The sequence below is a fragment of the Mustela nigripes genome, chromosome 2, assembly GCF_022355385.1.
Source record: "Mustela nigripes isolate SB6536 chromosome 2, MUSNIG.SB6536, whole genome shotgun sequence".
In the NCBI taxonomy this organism is placed as follows: domain Eukaryota; kingdom Metazoa; phylum Chordata; class Mammalia; order Carnivora; family Mustelidae; genus Mustela; species Mustela nigripes.
The window spans coordinates 69,797,716-69,815,963 of record NC_081558.1 but is presented as its reverse complement, the minus strand read 5'-3'; the positions used below and the strand labels follow the sequence as shown (position 1 = coordinate 69,815,963).

General features: G+C 39.0%; 1 protein-coding gene across 3 annotated transcripts in view; it reads left to right on the top strand.

The window, feature by feature from the left end:
• The window catches only part of ULK4 (unc-51 like kinase 4), a 653,153-nt gene that overhangs the window by 445,083 nt on the left and 189,822 nt on the right, over window positions 1–18,248 (top strand). The gene's annotated exons all lie outside the window — the stretch shown is intronic.

Below are 18,248 nucleotides of genomic sequence, written 5' to 3'. Positions count from 1 at the left end.
TTGCATGAAGCTACATGGAAAATAGAATGCTAACTGTTCTAGCTCAGAATAGGGGCTGAACCAGATAACCAGCTCTCATCTTGGGCTAAGGCCAGGAAACAGATGAGGCTCCAGTGAACAGAGGAAAGCCAAACACAAACTAGACTCTCTTCTGTAAGAGACTCAAATGACATCAAATTAAAAAATGTATATACATATGTATATACACACACACAGACATATATATAAATTGATGCAACATATGACACACTGGATAATAATTACATTTATAGAGAAAAAGATTTAAAAAGATAGATGAAGAGGATCTTTCTTAAGAAGGACAGATGCAGAGATGCCTGGGTGGCTCAGTCAGTTGAGTGTCTAACTCTTGGTGTCAGCTTAGGTCATGATCTCAGGGTCCTGGGATCAAGTCCCACTGTTGGGTTCTGTGCTCAGCACAAAGTCTGCTTGTTCCTCTCCCTCCTGCTCTGCTCCTCCCCATGCTCTCTCTTTCTCTCTCTTGAATAAATAAAATCTAAAGAAAAAAAAAAAGGAAAGGCAGATGGAGAATCCCTAGGTAAAACTTCCAGGACACTCTTTTGCACATCCATCTTATAGACCAGGCTTTCGTGTTTGCCACATGCTCAGATTGGCTTTCTTTTAATGGGTAAATTTATTCCATTTGGATTTGTTGTTAAACTTCTCTTTGATCTTAATTTTATTGTTATTTTATATTTTCTTTCTAAATATTTTTAATATTCATATAAGTTTTAATGTACAAAAAACTTTTCAGAACAAAGAGAGGATTCTACAGTGATGAGGAATAAAATTCACATGAGGACCTAATAGCTATGAACCTTTTTGTGTTGAATATTAGATCATAGAACTCTATAAACAAAGAACCAAAAACACCTAGGAGGAAATCCAAAAAACACAGTAGTGTTGAGAGATATAACTCCTCTTTCTCATAGCTTTACAGACTAAGTAGTTAAAAATAATGATGTAGGACAGGGGTTGATAAACTGTGGCCTATGGGCTAACTTTGGCCCACTGCTTTTTTGTGAAGTGTTTTTATTTTTTAATTTCATTATTTTTTAAGAGATTATTTATTTAAGGAGGAGAGAGTACATGCTCTGAGGGGCAGAGGGAGAGGAGGAGAGAGAAAATCTCTAGCAGACTCGCCACTGAGCATGGAGACTATTGCAGGGATCATCCCAGGACCCTGAGATTATGACCTGAGCTGAAATCAGGTGTCAGACGCTCAACCAACAGAGCCACCCAGCTGCCCTCTCCCCATCCCCACATTGCCTATTTTTGTAAATAAAGTTTTATTGAATACAGCCACACAGACCACTTGTTTACATATCGTCTATGGCTGTTTTGCTCTTTGGTAGGAGTTGAGGAATTACAACACAGACCTTATAGCTCACAAGTCTATATTCTATTACTGTCTGGCTCTTCACGGAAAAATTTTGCTGACTCCTATATAATGGGTATAAATTTTTTAAAATATTTCATTTATTTGACAGAGAGAGAGAGATCACAAGTAGGGTGAGCAACAGGCAGAGGGAGAGGGAGAAACAGTCTCCCCACCAAGCAGGGAGCCCGATGTGGTGTTCAAGCGCAGGTCCCTGGGATTATGACCTGAGCTGAAGGCAGATGTTTAGCACCTGAGCCACCCAGGTGCCCCCAGGGCATAAATATTTTAATAAGATTGAGCTAAGAGAAATAGGTCCATCTCTGTACCCTAAAAACAGAAACTCTAACTTCAGTTTTCCAGAAACATCTTTAAAAAGTTGGCCATGCATTATGTTAAAAGGATATCAATAAACTCCAGGAAGTTGGAATTACATATACTACATCCTTTAACCACAATACAGTTAAACTGGAAGGAAAAATAAGAGTAGGAGATGTACTTTTAGCAAATACTATCCATGAGTATAATCAAAGAATAAGTTTTCTTTGTGATTATTTCAGTCTGGGTCCAATCAGAAGGGAGAAACCACATGGTGATTTAAATAGGGGAATTTTAATATAAAACATCATTTGCTATGAAAAACGAGTAAGCATAAGATTTAAAAAGAACTTTTTAAGGTACCCTACAGCTGCTTGAGAGTACTCAAGTAAGGACAGACTTGATCCGGGCCACCCCTACACTGAGACTGTGGGTCACACCTTATTGGGGAAGGCAGCCCATGGGACAGTAGACAAATTTGCTGGGTAGCCTAGGCTGGAGTGGGTCCACTGTCCCCTGGAAAGCAGGATATAACCCTTTGGGGTGCAGATGACTCCTAGTCAGTGGGCAGGCAACAGAGGAACAGGGTGCCATGGTGGTAGGAAGCCTGAGGTGCCCAGTGTCATGTAGAGAGGACTACCTACAGGAAACAAAGATATGCAAGAGACAGATGAACGGGGGTGGCAGCGTCAGATAGCCAGTGTACATGGGAGGGCTGAAGTGTACAGTGTGCCTTGGGGAGGGCAACAGGAACATAATCACAGGTCAGTATAGGGCTGTAGGTTGCCGAGGCGGCCACACATTCTGGGCTCCTGGTTAAGTTGGATCTCTGCCTCACATTCACACCTCTGAGCAACAGAAACAGCAGGAGAATCTCTTCTTCCTGCACTGTGTCATCTGAGAGACTTTCCCCAGCTCTCTGAGACTCTGAATTCTTGTTGCTAGTAACTTGATCACACTTATGTTCTAGTATATGGCCAGACATCAGCCTAGCGTGCATGAGCTGTGTTGTGTATATACACACCGATCACCAAAGTCACTGGTTTTAAAAATGGCCTGTGACAAGAACATTGCAATATATCTTCTCTGGAAAAGATTAACACATATTTATGGCCATGTATAAAGTGAAGAAAAATAGTAATAAGGCCATTTAGGACTTAAACCAGAGCACATACAGACCAAAGATAAATTTTATAGTGGTCGTTAAAAAATGTAATAGGTTACAGAATGAGGTGTTGGAATTGCTTTCCCATAGGGAGAAATAAACAGACTTTCCGTTTTCATCTGACTTGGATAATTTTGGAGCTATTTCACCCAAAGGCAGGTGGATGAACTTTTAGCTCTTGAGGTTCTTTACAGATTATGGTCCTCCGAAAGAAAATATATTCTTAAGAGAAGAGAAAACCTATCAACCCCTAATTTATGCCCTATATTTTTACTATAGCTGTAGTAGAACCATAGTGGAAGATAGATGTAAGATAGTGATTCTTAGTCTGTTTTGAATGTAAACTGCTTTAAGAATGTGAGGGTTCTAGTCCCTCTTCCCAGAAAAATGTGTAGACTCATTTATATGCTGGGTTCTTGGCACAATTCACAATTTCAGGGGGATCTTTGTTTTTTTAATTTCAATTAGCCAACATATAGTACATCGTTTTTGATGTAGTGTTCAATGATTCATTATATAATACCCAGTGCTCATCACATCACCTGCCCTTCTAAACGCCCATCATCCAGTTACCCCATTCCCCAACCCACCTCCCCTTCCACAACCCTCAGTTTTTTTTCCCCAGAGTCAAGTGTCTGTCATGGTTTGTCACCCCTCTGATTTCTTCCCATTTAGTTTCAGGGGGATCTTTGAACCCTCAATTGGAACGTAGTATAAGATCTGGTTAATAAAAGGTATAACCAATTGACCATGTCTCCTAAAAAAAAAATACAGCAAGGTAAGTGTTTGAATTAAATATTTTATTTAGGAAGAAGAAATGAGCAGCTAGGCTTTATATCCTACATGAGTTTTATAACTAGATAAAGTTGCTATAAGAAATTAGTCTTCAGCCTCCTTCTCCCTCAATTAAAATAAACATTTTCAAACTTGGAAGAGATCATTGTTTTTAAAAATTTTTCTTCATTTGGTCTGAGCTGCTGTATGTAGCCTGTTTTATATGTTTCTTGTTAGCCGTGCCTTCCTTGGCCATTGAGAAGATGGCCCTGTGCAGACTCTGTGCTGTCAGGTCGGGATGGTAGTCCTTACTGAGCCCCAGAAAGTGAGCTCCCTCCTGTGCTAGAGGAGTGGGGACCTGAGCCTTCTCCCAAACAACTAATGATTCTGCCAGGAGCAACATTTAGGCCTGTATCAACATGATCCGTACCAGTTCATGTTTCTGATGCCACCGTGCAGTGTAAAAAATTGTGCCCCACTAAGTATAGGGGGAAAAGTTCCTTTTTTTTTTTTCTACTTTCTAATTTCTTAGTAGATTTTTCTCTTTACATAGTAATGAACTTGGACATGTCTGTTCTTTCTCTTTGTAGTTAGCAGCCTGAAATCTGGTGATGGTTTATGGTGATTATGGTCAATGGTGATGGAGGCCAGAGGTACTGAGTAGTCTGTTTGCAGGTCAAACCCAAGAGGTTGGGCATCTTGCTAGTTCTTACTAAGAAGCTGCTCTAAGAAGTTACTGCCCGATTTAATAGGGATATCCCTCTTTCTAGCTAACCACTGTCCGTCTGGCTGCTCGCCATTTCCACCGGATACACCATAAACACCTCAAACACAACAAACCCATAATCACCTTTTTAAAATTGTTTCTCTTCTTGTGTCCTGTGTCAGAGAAGGAAATTCACCCGCTCAGTTGCCCAGCCAAGAATGCAGGCATCCTCTTGGCCTCTTTTCCTTTGCCATCCTGCCCTATTCCGTCAAGTCACTAAAACGCAACAGACTGTCTTCCTCTTCACTCCCATGCACAGTATCATAAAGCCCACCACCATCTTGTGCTTGAAGGGTCCCAGTGGCCTTCTCCATGAGAATTCTGAGGCTCTTGCCCTGAAAGCAGCACGCTTTAGAGAAAGCAGCATGCTTTCTCTAAAATGCAAGACTCATCTTGTCACTCATTGACTTAAAACACATCAATGATCCCCCACTATTCATGGGTAAATTCTAACTTCTTAACAGACTTACAGAACCATGTGTTTGTTGTCTGCATCTCTTGGCTCTCTCTGCCCTACTCTTGTGTTCTGTACCCCAAGTTTTTTCAGTTCTTTAAATGTACTTTGGGCGCCTGGGTGGCTCAGTGGGTTAAGCCGCTGCCTTCGGCTCAGGTCATGATTTCAGGGTTCTGGGATCGAGTCCCGCATCGGGCTCTCTGCTCAGCAGGGAGCCTGCTTCCTCCTCTCTCTCTCTCTCTCTCTGCCTGCCTCTCTGTCTACTTGTAATCTCTGTCTGTCAAATAAAAAAAAAATAAAATAAATAAAAAAAAATAAATGTACTTTGATTTCCCTTGCCTCTGTCTAGAACGTGTTCTTCCTCCCTCTGCTTGAGTGTTCCTCAGCTTTTAGCTCTTGGGTTAGATGTCCCTTCTTTTCAGCTTTACTTTGGGGTCTGGTGCAGCAGAGGGATTTGATTAATATTTGTGTAGGAAAGCAAGCTAATTGCTAACAAATGCAGTATATTTTCTGCCTTTCCTTAGAATAACCAAGAATAGACTACATCTGGTAGGACATAGATTCAAGTACAAATTTATCCAAGGAGTTTCTCTGTACCCTTGCTCTCCTGCCCTGCTTAAGCCAGCACATTCTAGCAGGTGGTAATGACATGGCTCACTCGCTTGCTTTAAAATTACGTCATTTGAATTTCTTTCTAGAAGTTGACCTCTTCTTGGCAGGAGTTCTCCTGACCTTCATTGGGCAGCCTATATTCCTGAAATAACCCATACTCTGCCTTAGATTGTCAGGAAAGGACACAAAAGGGCAGGTAACATTGCCCAAGGACTTCTGTTTTGGGAAAATTGCTGTACTTGTAGTAACTGCAAAATATAAAAACTCAGCCCTAGAATCCCCACAGCAGTGGTGAGCATAAAAGCCTCTGAGCCATCAAAATAGAAACTACAGCATCATCACCTTTTCTAACAGTAGACCCCCCTCCACCCTAGAATTCTGACGTTCAGTGTTTGAACTCAGGTAGCCTTGGGAAAGACTCCCAAAACTGCAGGTGTGTTTTCTGCCATTACTTCTTACATCTTTATCTTAAGGTGGTTGCAATATAGTGGCATGTGTTTTTTAAAAATATTTATTTATTTATTTTAGAGAGAGACCGGGGGAGGATTAGAGGGAAAGCGAGACACAGAGAGAGAAAGAATCCTCAAGCAGACTCCCTCTGAGCCTAGAGCCCAGCTCGAGGCTGGATCCTAGGACCCGAGATCATGATCTGAGCCAGTATCAAGAGTTGGTTGCTTAACCTAGTGAGCTACCCATGCACTCCATGATAAATTTTTTAATAGTATTTGGTTGTTGTTCAGAGCTGCTAGTTCTAATCTGAATAGGAACAAATTCCCTTACACGGTAGAGTGTGACTGGTGTCAGAAAGCAACCCCTCTAGAAAATTGTTCTTACCCATCAATGACCGGAATGCCCATACTTTATTGCCCTCTTTACAAGCCTTCTTTTAAATAGTAATGCTTTAACATGAAAGTGTGTCACTCATTTTACAAAACAACAAACACCAGGGCAGCAGGAGAGGTCATGAGGAGGTGGGAGTTTGAGGGACAATGAACTATATATGGAAATGTGAAACATGGGTCATGCCAAAATCAAAGTCTAGTTAGTAAAGATTTTTGGGGTGGATTTTATTCTCTGTTCCCAGTACATTTACCTTGACTTAAAAAAAAAAGGTTAATAATTAATGGTTGAATCTTTTATGTGCATCATTGAAGAAAATGAATGTTTGTAATTGGACTCTTATAAACAGCTCTAAAAGTTATTAGAACCAGCTAAAAACACATCAGAATTATGACGTTGGTTTTTTTTTAATTTTTTATTTTTTATATAAACATATATTTTTATCCCCAGGGGTACAGGTCTGTGAATCGCCAGGTTTACACACTTCACAGCACTCACCAAAGCACATATCCTCCCCAATGTCCATAACCCTCCCCCCTTCTCCCAACCAACCTCCCCCCAGCAACCCTCAGTTTGTTTTGTGAGATTAAGAGTCACTTATGGTTTGTCTCCCTCCCAATCCCATCTTGTTTCATTGATTCTTCTCCTACCCACTTAAACCCCTATGTTGCATCACCATTTCCTCATATCAGGGAGATCATATGATAGTTGTCTTTCTCTGCTTGACTTACTTCGCTAATCATGATACGCTCTAGTTCCATCCATGTTGTCGCAAATGGCAAGATTTTGTTTCTTTTGATGGCTGCATAGTATTCCATTGTGTATATATACCACATCTTCTTGATCCATTTATCTGTTGATGGACATCTAGGTTCTTTCCATAGTTTGGCTATTGTGGACATTACTGCTATAAACATTCGGGTGCATGTGCCCCTTTGGATCACTACGTTTGTATCCTTAGGGTAAATACCCAATAGTGCAATTGCTGGATCATAGGGCAGTTCTATTTTCAACATTTTGAGGAACCTCCATGCTGTTTTCCAGAGTGGTTGCACCAACTTGCATTCCCACCAACAGTGTAGGAGGGTTCCCTTTTCTCTGCATCCTCGCCAGCATCTGTATTTCCTGACTTGTTGATTTTAGCCATTCTGACTGGTGTGAGGTGATATCTCATTGTGGTTTTGATTTGTATTTCCATGAAAAATGTGTCTGTTGGCCATCTGGATGTCTTCTTTGCAGAAATGTATGTTCATGTCCTCTGCCCATTTCTTGATTGGATTATTTGTTCTTTGGATGTTGAGTTTGCTAAGTTCTTTATAGATTTTGGACACTAGTCCTTTATCTGATATATTGTTTGCAAATATCTTCTCCCATTCTGTCAGTTGTCTTTTGATTTTGTTAACTGTTTCCTTTGCTGTGCAAAAGCTTTTGATCCTGATGAAATCCCTATATTCATTTTTGCCCTTGCTTCCCTTGCCTTTGGCGATGTTCCTAGGAAGATGTTGCTGCAGCTGAGGTTGAAGAGGTTGCTGTCTGTGTTCTCCTCAAGGATTCTGATGGATTCCTTTCTCACATTGTGGTCTTTCATCCATTTTGAGTCTATTTTTGTGTGTGGTGTAAGGAAATGGTCCAATTTCATTTTTCTGCATGTGGCTGTCCAATTTTCCCAACACCATTTATTAAAGAGGTTGTCTTTTTTCCATTGGACATTCTTTCCTGCTTTGTTGAAGATTAGTTGACCATAGAGTTGAGGGTCTATTTCTGGGCTCTCTATTCTGTTCCATTGATCTCTGTGTCTGTTTTTGTGCCAGTACCATGCTGTTTTGATGATGACAACTTTGTAATAGAGCTTGAAGTCTGGAATTGGCTTTCTTTTTCAATATCCCTTTGGCTATTCGAGGTCTTTTCGGGTTCCATATAAATTTTAGAATTATTTGTTCCATTTCTTTGAAAAAGATGGATGGTACTTTGATAGGAATCGCATTAAATGTTTAGATTGCTTTAGGTAGCATACACATTTTCACAATATTTATTCTTCCCATCCAGGAGCATGGAACATTTTTCCATTTCTTTGTGTCTTCCTCAATTTCTTTCATGAGTACTTTATAGTTTTCTGAGTATAGATTCTGTGCCTCTTTGGTTAGGTTTATTCCTAGGTATCTTATGGTTTTGGGTGAAATTGTAAATGGGATGGACTCCTTAATTTCTCTTTCTTCTGTCTTGTTGTTGGTGTAGAGAAATGCAACTGATTTCTGTGCATTGATTTTATATCCTGACACTGTACTGAATTCCTGTAGAAGTTCTAGCAGTTTTGGAGTGGAGTCTTTTGGGTTTTCCATATACAGTATCACATCATCTGCGAAGAGTGATAATTTGACTTCTTCTTTGCCGATTTGGATGCCTTTAATTTCCTTTTGTTGTCTGATAGCTGAGGCTAAGACTTCTAGTACTATGTTGAATAGCAGTGGTGATAATGGACATCCCTCCCGTGTTCCTGACCTTAGCGGAAAAGCTTTCAGTTTTTCTCCATTGAGAATGATATTTGCGGTGGGTTTGTCATAGATGGCTTTGATGATATTGAGGTATGTGCCCTCTATCCCTACACTTTGAAGAGTTTTGATCAGGAAGGGATGCTGTACTTTGTCAAATGCTTTTTCAGCATCTTTTGAGAGTATCATATGGTTCTTGTTCTTTCTTTTATTGATGTGTTGTATCACATTGACTGATTTGCGGATGTTGAACCCACCTTGCAGCCCTGGAATAAATCCCACTTGGTCGTGGTGAATAATCCTTTTAATGAACTGTTGAATCCTATTGGCTAGTATTTTGGTGAGAATGTTCACATTTGTGTTCATCAAGGATATTGGTCTATAGCTCTCTTTTTTGATGCGATCTTTGTCTGGTTTTGGGATCAAGGTGATGCTGGCCTCATAAAATGAGTTTGGAAGTTTTCCTTCCATTTCTATTTTTTGGAACAGTTTCAGGAGAATAGGAATTAGTTCTTCTTTCAATGTTTGGTAGAATTCCCCCGGGAAGCCATCTGGCCCTGGGCTTTTGTTTGTTTGGAGATTTTTAATGACTGTTTCAATCTCCTTACTGGTTATGGGTCTGTTCAGGCTTTCTATTTCTTCCTGGTCAGTTGTGGTAGTTTATATGTTTCTAGGAATGCATCCATTTCTTCCAGATTGTCAAATTTGTTGGTGTAGAGTGGCTCATAGTATGTTCATATAATAGTTTGTATTTCTTTGGTGTTAGTTGTGATCTCTCCTCTTTCATTCATGATTTTATTTATTTGGGTCCTTTCTCTTTTCTTTTTATTAAGTCTGGCCAGGGGTTTATCAATTTTATTAATTCTCTCAAAGAATCAGCTCCTATTTTCGTTGATTTGTTCTATTGTTTTTTTGGTTTCTATTTCACTGTTTTATGCTCTGATCTTTATGATTTCTCTTCTCCTGCTGGGCTTAGGGTTTCTTTCTTGTTCTTTCTCCAGCTCCTTTAGGTGTAGGGTTAGATTGTGTACCTGAGACCTTTCTTGTTTCTTGAGAAAGGCTTGTACCACTATATATTTTCCTCTCAGGACTGCCTTTGTTGTATCCCACAGATTTTGAACCGTTGTGTTTTCATTATCATTTGTTTCCATGATTTTTTTCAATTCTTCTTTAATTTCCCGGTTGACCCATTCATTCTTTAGAAAGGTGCTGTTTAGTCTCCATGTATTTGGGTTCTTTCCAAACTTCCTCTTGTGGTTGAATTCTAGCTTTAGAGCATTGTAGTCTGAAAATATGCAGGGAATGATCCCAATCTTTTGATACTGGTTGAGTCCTGATTTAGGACCGAGGATGTGATCTATTCTGGAGAATGTTCCATGTGCACTAGAGAAGAATGTGTATTCTGTTGCTTTGGGATGAAATATTCTGAATATATCTGTGATTTCCATCTGGTCCAGTGTGTCATTTAAGGCCTTTATTTCCTTGCTTATCTTTTGCTTGGATGATCTGTCCATTTCAGTGAGGGGAGTGTTGACTTCCCTTACTATTATTGTATTATTGTTGATGTGTTTCTTTGATTTTGTTATTAATTGGTTTATATAGTTGGCTGCTCCCACGTTGGGGGCATAGATATTTATAATCGTTAGATCTTCTGGTTGGACAGAACCTTTGAATATGATGTAGTATCCTTCCTCATCTCTTATTATAATCTTTGGCTTAAAATCTAATTGATCTGATATAAGAATTGACATTCCTGCTTTCTTCTGATGTCCATTAGCATGGTAAATTCTTTTCCACCCCCTCACTTTTAATCTGGAGGTGTCTTCGGGCTTAAAATGAGTTTCTTGTAGGCAACATATAGATGGTTCTTTTTTTTTTATCCATTCTGATACCCTGCGTCTTTTGATTGGGGCATTTAGCCCATTAACATTCAGGGTAACTATTGAGAGATATGAATTTAGTGCCATTGTATTGCCTGTAAGGTGACTGTTACTGTATATGGTCTCTGTTCCTTTCTGATCTACCTCTTGTAGGCACTCTCTTTGCTTAGAGGACCCCTTTCAAGATTTCCTGTAGAGCTGGTTTGGTGTTTTCAAATTCTTTCAGTTGTTGTTTGTCCTGGAAGCTTTTAATCTCTCCTTCTATTTTCAATGATAGCCTAGCTGGATATAGTATTCTTGGCTGCATGTTTTTCTCGTTTAGTGCTCTGAAAATATCATGCCAGCTCTTTCTGGCCTGCCACGTCTCTGTGGATAAGTCAGCTGCCAATCTAACATTCTTACCATTGTATGTTACAGACTTCTTTTCCCTGGCTGCTTTCAGGATTTTCTCTTTGTCACTGAGGCTTGTAAATTTTACTATTAGGTCACGGGGTATGGGCCTATTCTTATTGATTTGGAGGGGCGTTCTCTGAACCTCCTGAATTTGATGCTCGTTCCCTTTGCCATATTGGGGAAATTCTCCCCAATAATTCTCTCCAGTATACCTTCTGCTCCCCTCTCTCTTTCTTCTTCTTCTGGAATCCCAATTACTCTAATGTTGTTTTGTTTTATGGTTTCACTTATCTCTCGAATTCTCCCCTTGTGGTCCAGTAGCTGTTTGTCCCTCTTTTGCTCAGCTTCTTTATTCTCTGTCATTTGGTCTTCTATATTGCTAATTCTTTCTTCTGCCTCATTTATCCTAGCAGTGAGAGCCTCCATTTTTTATTGCACTTCATTAATGGCTTTTTTGATTTCAACTTGGTTAGATTTTAGTTATTTTATTTCTCCAGAAAGGGCTTTTATATCTCCCGAGAGGGTTTCTGTAATATCTTCCATGCCTTTTTCAAGCCCGGTTGGAACCTTGAGAATTGTCATTCTGAACTCTAGATCTGACATATAACCAATGTCTGTATTGATTAGGTCCCTAACCTTCGGTACGGCCTCCTGTTCCTTTTTTTGTGGTCAATTTTTCTGCCTTGTCATTTTGTCCAGATAAGAGTATATGAAGGAGCAAGTAAAATACTAAAAGCGTGGCAACAACCCCTGGAAAATATGCTTTAACCAAATCAGAAGAGATCCCACATCGTGAGGGGAAAGAAGTGGATAAAAAGAGGTTCAAAAAGAAAGAAAGAAAGAAAAAGATAGAAAAAAAGAAAGAAAAGAATTAACATAAAGAGAATGAATAAAGAAAAGTATAAAAAAGAAAATATATATATATTAGATAAACTAGTTAAAAAACGTTAAAAAAGAAAAGAGTAAAAGTTAAAAAAATTTTAAGAGAAGAAGAGAAAAAAATGAAAAAGAAAAAAATTAAATTAACTGTAAGACTAAAAGTCACAGGGAGAAAGTCATGAGTTCCGTGCTTTGCTTTCTCCTCCTCTGGAATTCTGCTGCTCTCCTTGGTATTGAAACTGCACTCCTTGGTAGGTGAACTTGGTCTTGGCTGGATTTCTTGTTGATCTTCTGGGTGAGGGGCCTGGTGTAGTGATTCTCAAGTGTTTTTGCCCCAGGCGGAATTGCACAGCCCTTACCAGGGGCCGGGCTGATTAATCTGCTTGGGTTTGCTTTCAGGAGCTTTTGTTCCCTGAGCGCTTTCCCCTTTCCGTAGAGTTCAGGAGGAAAGGAATACAAATGGCGGCCTCCTGGTCTCTGGCCTAGAGGAGCTGAGAGCCCGGGGCCCCACTCCTCAGTGCACCCTCAGAGAACAGCGCCCAGTAACTCCCATCTGCCTGACCTCCAGCCCCGCTCCGAGCTCACTGAGCCTGCGACCGGTTCAAGGTAACCCCCAGCTGTGAGCTTACTGTAGGCTCTGTCTCTGTAGCCATCTCTCCGGTTCCAGTACCCGCAAGCTCTGTGACACTCAGATACCCCTGATCCTTATGTGGCCCTGCGGGACCTGAGGCCACGCTGACCCCGCGTGGGCTTCGCCCCGGTTTAGCCTCTGGAGCGATGTCCCTCAGCGGAACAGACTTTTAAAAGTCCTGATTTTGTGCTCCGCAGCTTACTGGGAGCCAGCCCCTCCCCCCGGGGTCTATCTTCCAGTCGCTTTGGATTCACTTCTCCGCCAGCCCTACCTTTCAAAAAGTGGTTGTTTTTCTGTTTCTAGAATTGCTATTCTTCTCTTCGATCTGCGGATGGATTTTTAGGTGTTTGCAATCTTTAGATAAGCTAATCTAGCTGATCTCCTGCTAGCTGAAGTAGTCTCAGCCTGCTATTTCTCCGCCACCTTGCTGGGGAGTCTTGACGTTGATTTTTTTAAAGATTTTATTTATTTATTTGACAGAGAGAGAGGATCACAAGTAGGCAGAGAGGCAAGCAGAGAGGGTGGGGGCGGCAGCATTCCTGCTGAGCAGAGAGCCCAATGCAGGGCTTGATCCCAGGACCCTGAGATCAGGACCTGAGCCGAAGGCAGAGGCTTAACCCACTGAGCCACCCAGGTGCCCCTATGGTGTTCATTTTATATTTACATCTTTCTTATGTAACAAATGCACAAGAAAGCAATAACAGCCTGGGGTTTTTGGAGTTCCACACTTGTTCATTTTTGAGGCAGTATCTGTAAAGAGGTACTCTATAGAAAGAAGTGGTATAAATTGCCTAGAAATAGACAAGTATCCCAAGAAAAGTGAGCAAAGGATTTGAGTGGGCAACTCACAGCAACTAAAATGCAAATTTCCAATGTTAATTTCACTGGGCACATTTAAACATGCTATGAATAATGGAAAATTATTTTTTAAAAATGCAATATGATCCTCAAAGTTGGAAGCTGACTTTGGGACAAAGAAAGATAAATAAAAATATACATAGGTCTGTATCAAAAGCCTTCCAATTATTTATATCCTTGATGTAGTCATTCTATTTCTAGAAAATTTGTGCATAGGAAATAGAGAAGTACTGAATGATTTGTGTAAACATATGTTCTCACAACATTATCTCTATTATCAAACACTTTGGTAATAACCTATATGTTGCTCATTTGGAAATTAATTTCCATTCTTAGGGTAGAATCCTTGTGCTATTAAATATCATATTTTCCAAGCACATATGATAGGATGGGAAAATATAAGGCTCAAGAAAATCAGAATATATATTAATTATAGAATGATGCTAATTTAAAATGTAATAAAAATTTTAAATATATATAATAAAAATGTATATGTATCCAAAATGCATATACATTTTAAATTAGCATCATTTTAATAATTATTGTATATAGTGATGCTCACACAGAGATGATCCTTACTTTCACAGAGCTTTAATATGCACAAATTTCAGCCATATAATACCAGTGCCCCACAACATGTTTCATATTTCTGTTGTATTCACTGAGATTAATTACATGAAGTATAGACTTTGCTGCTGGCTCTTCAGTGAAAAAATCAATATGTGCATCATCCCCAGTAATCAATCATGCACTTACATGAAAATCTGTCAGCAGTTGGTCACTTTGCATTTATTATTTAGTTCACACGCAGACAGCAAAGCATGTAATTATGTTTCCTCCTTGACATCTAGTGATAAATCCACATAGCATTTTACAAAACCTGATCACTTAAAGAGGGAATTGTGCACCAAAGACAAAAGAGCAACAAAGAAGCTGAAAGTGATAATGTTGGAAGTAAAATTTGAATCTAATGTAAACAAAATTGCAGAAGAAACAGCAGACTTTGAGAATGCTGACAGTGGTGCCATTTAAGAGGTTCTAGATAGGCAGCCAGAGGAACTTAGTGGAAGTGATGTTATCTGTGTAGATAAGGAAAGGGTTTTTTAAAATGAATGAATGAATGAATTTTTATTATAATATGTTAGTCATCATACAATACGTCATTAGTTTTTGATGTAGTGTTCCAAGATTAATTGTTTACTTATAACATATAACCTATAGCTCCATGCAATACATGCCTGAGGAAAGTTTTTTTGAAGAACAGAATGAAATCTCAGAAGGCAATGCAAGCAAAAAACAAACAAAAAACCACAAACCAAAACAAACAAAAAAGCATAAACAAAAACAAAAAACCCTTTACACTAAAGGAATTCCAGGAGATATTTTCCAACAGTGAAAGCACAAAGGATAAATTGTTGGGAGTTGAGTCAGGGTTAGAAAGGAGTAGGACAGACACTTCTCCAATGAAGACATACAAATGGCTATCAGACACATGAAAAAATGTTCATCATCACTAGCCATCAGGGAGATTCAAATTAAAACTACATTGAGATATCACCTTACACCAGTTAGAATGGCCAAAATCAGCAAGACAGGAAACAACATGTGTTGGAGGGGATGTGGAGAAAGGGGAATTCTCTTACTTTGTTGGTGGGAATGCAGGTTGGTGCAGCCTCTTTGGAGAACAGTGTGGAGATTCCTCAAGAAATTAAAAATAGAACTTCCCTATGACCCTGCCATTGCACTCCTGGGTATTTATCCCAAAGATACAGTTGTAGTGAAAAGAAGGGCCATCTGTACCCCAATGTTTATAGTAGCAATGGCCACGGTCGCCAAACCGTGGAAAGAACCAAGATGCCCTTCAACGGACGAATGGATAAGGAAGATGCGGTCCATATACACTATGGAGTATTATGCCTCCATCAGAAAGGATGAATACCCAACTTTTGTAGCAACATGGATGGGACTGGAAGAGATTATGCTGAATGAAATAAGTCAAGCAGAGAGAGTCCATTATCATATGGTTTCATTTATTTGTGGAGCATAACAAATAGCATGGAGGACATGGGGAGATAGAGAGGAGAAGGGAGTTGGGGGAAATTGGAAGAGGAGGTATCCATGAGAGACTATGGACTCTAAAAAATAATCTGAGGGTTTTGAAGGGGTGGGGGGTGGGAGGTCGGGTTATCAGGTGGTGGGTATTATAGAGGGCATGGATTGCATGGAGCACTGGGTGTGGTGTAAAAATAATGAATACTGTTATGCTGAAAATAAAAAAAAAAAAAGAAAGAAAGGAGTAGGACAGGTTGCCTATGGCATAGAAAAGATGCTCTCTCTGTATGGTGAGTTGAAGGTGGTAGTGGTAGAGGGGCAGAGGGCAAAGGAGAGAGAGAATCCCAGGCAGGCTTCATGCCCTTTGTGGAGCCTGTCCCAGAGCTTGATCTCATGACCCTAGCTGAGACCAAGCATTGGATGCTCAATTGACTGAGCCACCCAGGTACGCCAAACTACTCTTGATAACTGTTTTTCAGAACAACAAAAACAAAAAGACTTTAATTCTCAATGTTTCTAATGTTTTGGACTACAGCAATAAATATTAGGTTTACTGTTTATTCTCCTGCACATTTATCAGTACATATTTCTAATTGATAATGAGAGTTTTTAATGTTTTGATAACATTTTAAAGGTCATGGAATAGTTATAATTTCCCCATTCATTAAGATCATTCTGTGTGGTTAAAGTTGGCATGGGCATTTTCATGGTTGCCTGCTGAGTAGGTAGATAGGTAAAGTAGGTAAATAGGACAGATGACTGCAGTGTTTAACTCTGTGTGGTAGAAATACATGTGATTTCCATTTTTGTAACACCCATCTGTATATTTCAAATTTTATAAATTGAGCATTTATTACTTTCATAATCATAAAAGTTTTAAGTCCTTATTTCTATCTTTTGTAATCCCATTTTATTCAGCAGAAACAATTTATAATACTGAATTTCTACCTTTTCTCTCCTTTCCCAGCTTCCTCCTACCTTCTAGTGAATGACTGACATTCCTTTTCCATCAGCCAACAGGCGGTCAACTTTAGACTTCTTAAAAATCCCACTGCCAAGTTTTCCTCCACTCTTCATCTCCCATAATGTCCTCTGGACAACTTTTCTTTCATTGAAATGTCTAACAGCAATTTCAGCCATAAACCTGCAGCCTCTTGACAATACATTCTTGAATTACAGAGATCCAGAGTATATTCCTCAGAAAACATTAAGGTTTTCCAATATATCTTCATAAACATCATGTATCAGATCAAGGAATAGCTATAAACTAGCAAATCCATCACACAGTAAAATATAGTGAATCCCGTGATAGGCTTATAGGTACCATTGGGTCCTGTGGAGGGAACAGCTAACTACATGAATTGGACCAAGGAGGAAGGGATGGATGAATTTTTTTTCCAATTATTTTTTATTATAGTGAAATAAATGTAAAATTTACCATGTAAATCATTTTTTAGCATACAGTCACATTTAAATATATTCATAATGTTGTACAACCATCACCACTCTTCATTTCTATAACACTTTTCATCTTGTGAAACTGCAACTCTATACCTATTAAACATTAACTCCCTATTCCCTTTTACCCCAGTGCCTAGCAACTGCCATTCTACTTCCTGTCTCTATGATTTTGACTAATATTAAGTACCTCATATAAATGGAGTCATACCTTATTTTTTGTTTTGTGACTTATTTCACTTAGCATGATGTCTTCAAGTTTCATCCATGTTGTAGTTTGTGTCAGAATTTCTGTGCTTTTTAAGGCTATATAATATTCCATTGTATGTATGTACCACATTTTGCTTATTCATTCATTTGTCTATGGTGAGTTGGATTCTTTCCAACTTTTAGTTGTGGATTGTGCTGCTATGAACACAGATGTATCTTTTCTGAGATCCTGCTTTCAGATGTTTTGAATATATACCCAGAAATGGTTTTGTCAGGAGCTTTTCAATTACTGATTCAAACTCTTTACTAGTTATAATTATATTCACATTTTCTACTTCTTTGTGATTTAGTCATTGTAGGTTTTACATTTCTAGGAATTTGCCCATTTCATCTAGGGTATCCAATTTGTTGGCTTACAGTTGTTCTCAGTACTCTTGTATACTCCTTTTTAATTCTATAGAATTGACAGTATTCCCATTTTCATTTTTAGTTTTAGTAATACGAATCATTTTTTTTTTCTCTCTGTTTAGCCCAAGGTTTGTCCCTTCTGTTGATCTTTTCAAAGAACCAACTTTTGGCTTCATTGATTTTTCTTTGTTTTTCTGTTCTTTATTTCATTTATCTCTGTTGTAATGTTTTCTGTTTCCTTCTTCTAGCTTTGGGTTTGTTTTTTTTTCTTTTTTTTTCCTTCCAGTTCCTTGAGTTGTGAAATTAAATTGTTGATTTGAGATCTTTCTTATCTTCATTATAAGCATTTATAGCTATAAATTTCCCCTTTAGCATTGCTGTCTCATAAGTGTTTCATAAATTTAGGTATACTGTGTTTTCATTTTCCTTCATCTCTATTTTCTACCTTCTCTATGATTTCTTCTTTGATCCATTGGTTTTTTAAGAATGTGTTATGGGATTTCCATAAATTTAGGGAAGTCTTAGTTTTTGTATTGCCACTGATTTCTAACTTCATCCTGTTGTTGGAAAAATATTTTGCATGATATCTGTCATTTAAAATCTACTGAGGGGAGGAGTCAAGATGGCGGAGAAGTAGCAAGCTGAGACTGCTTCAGCTAGCCAGA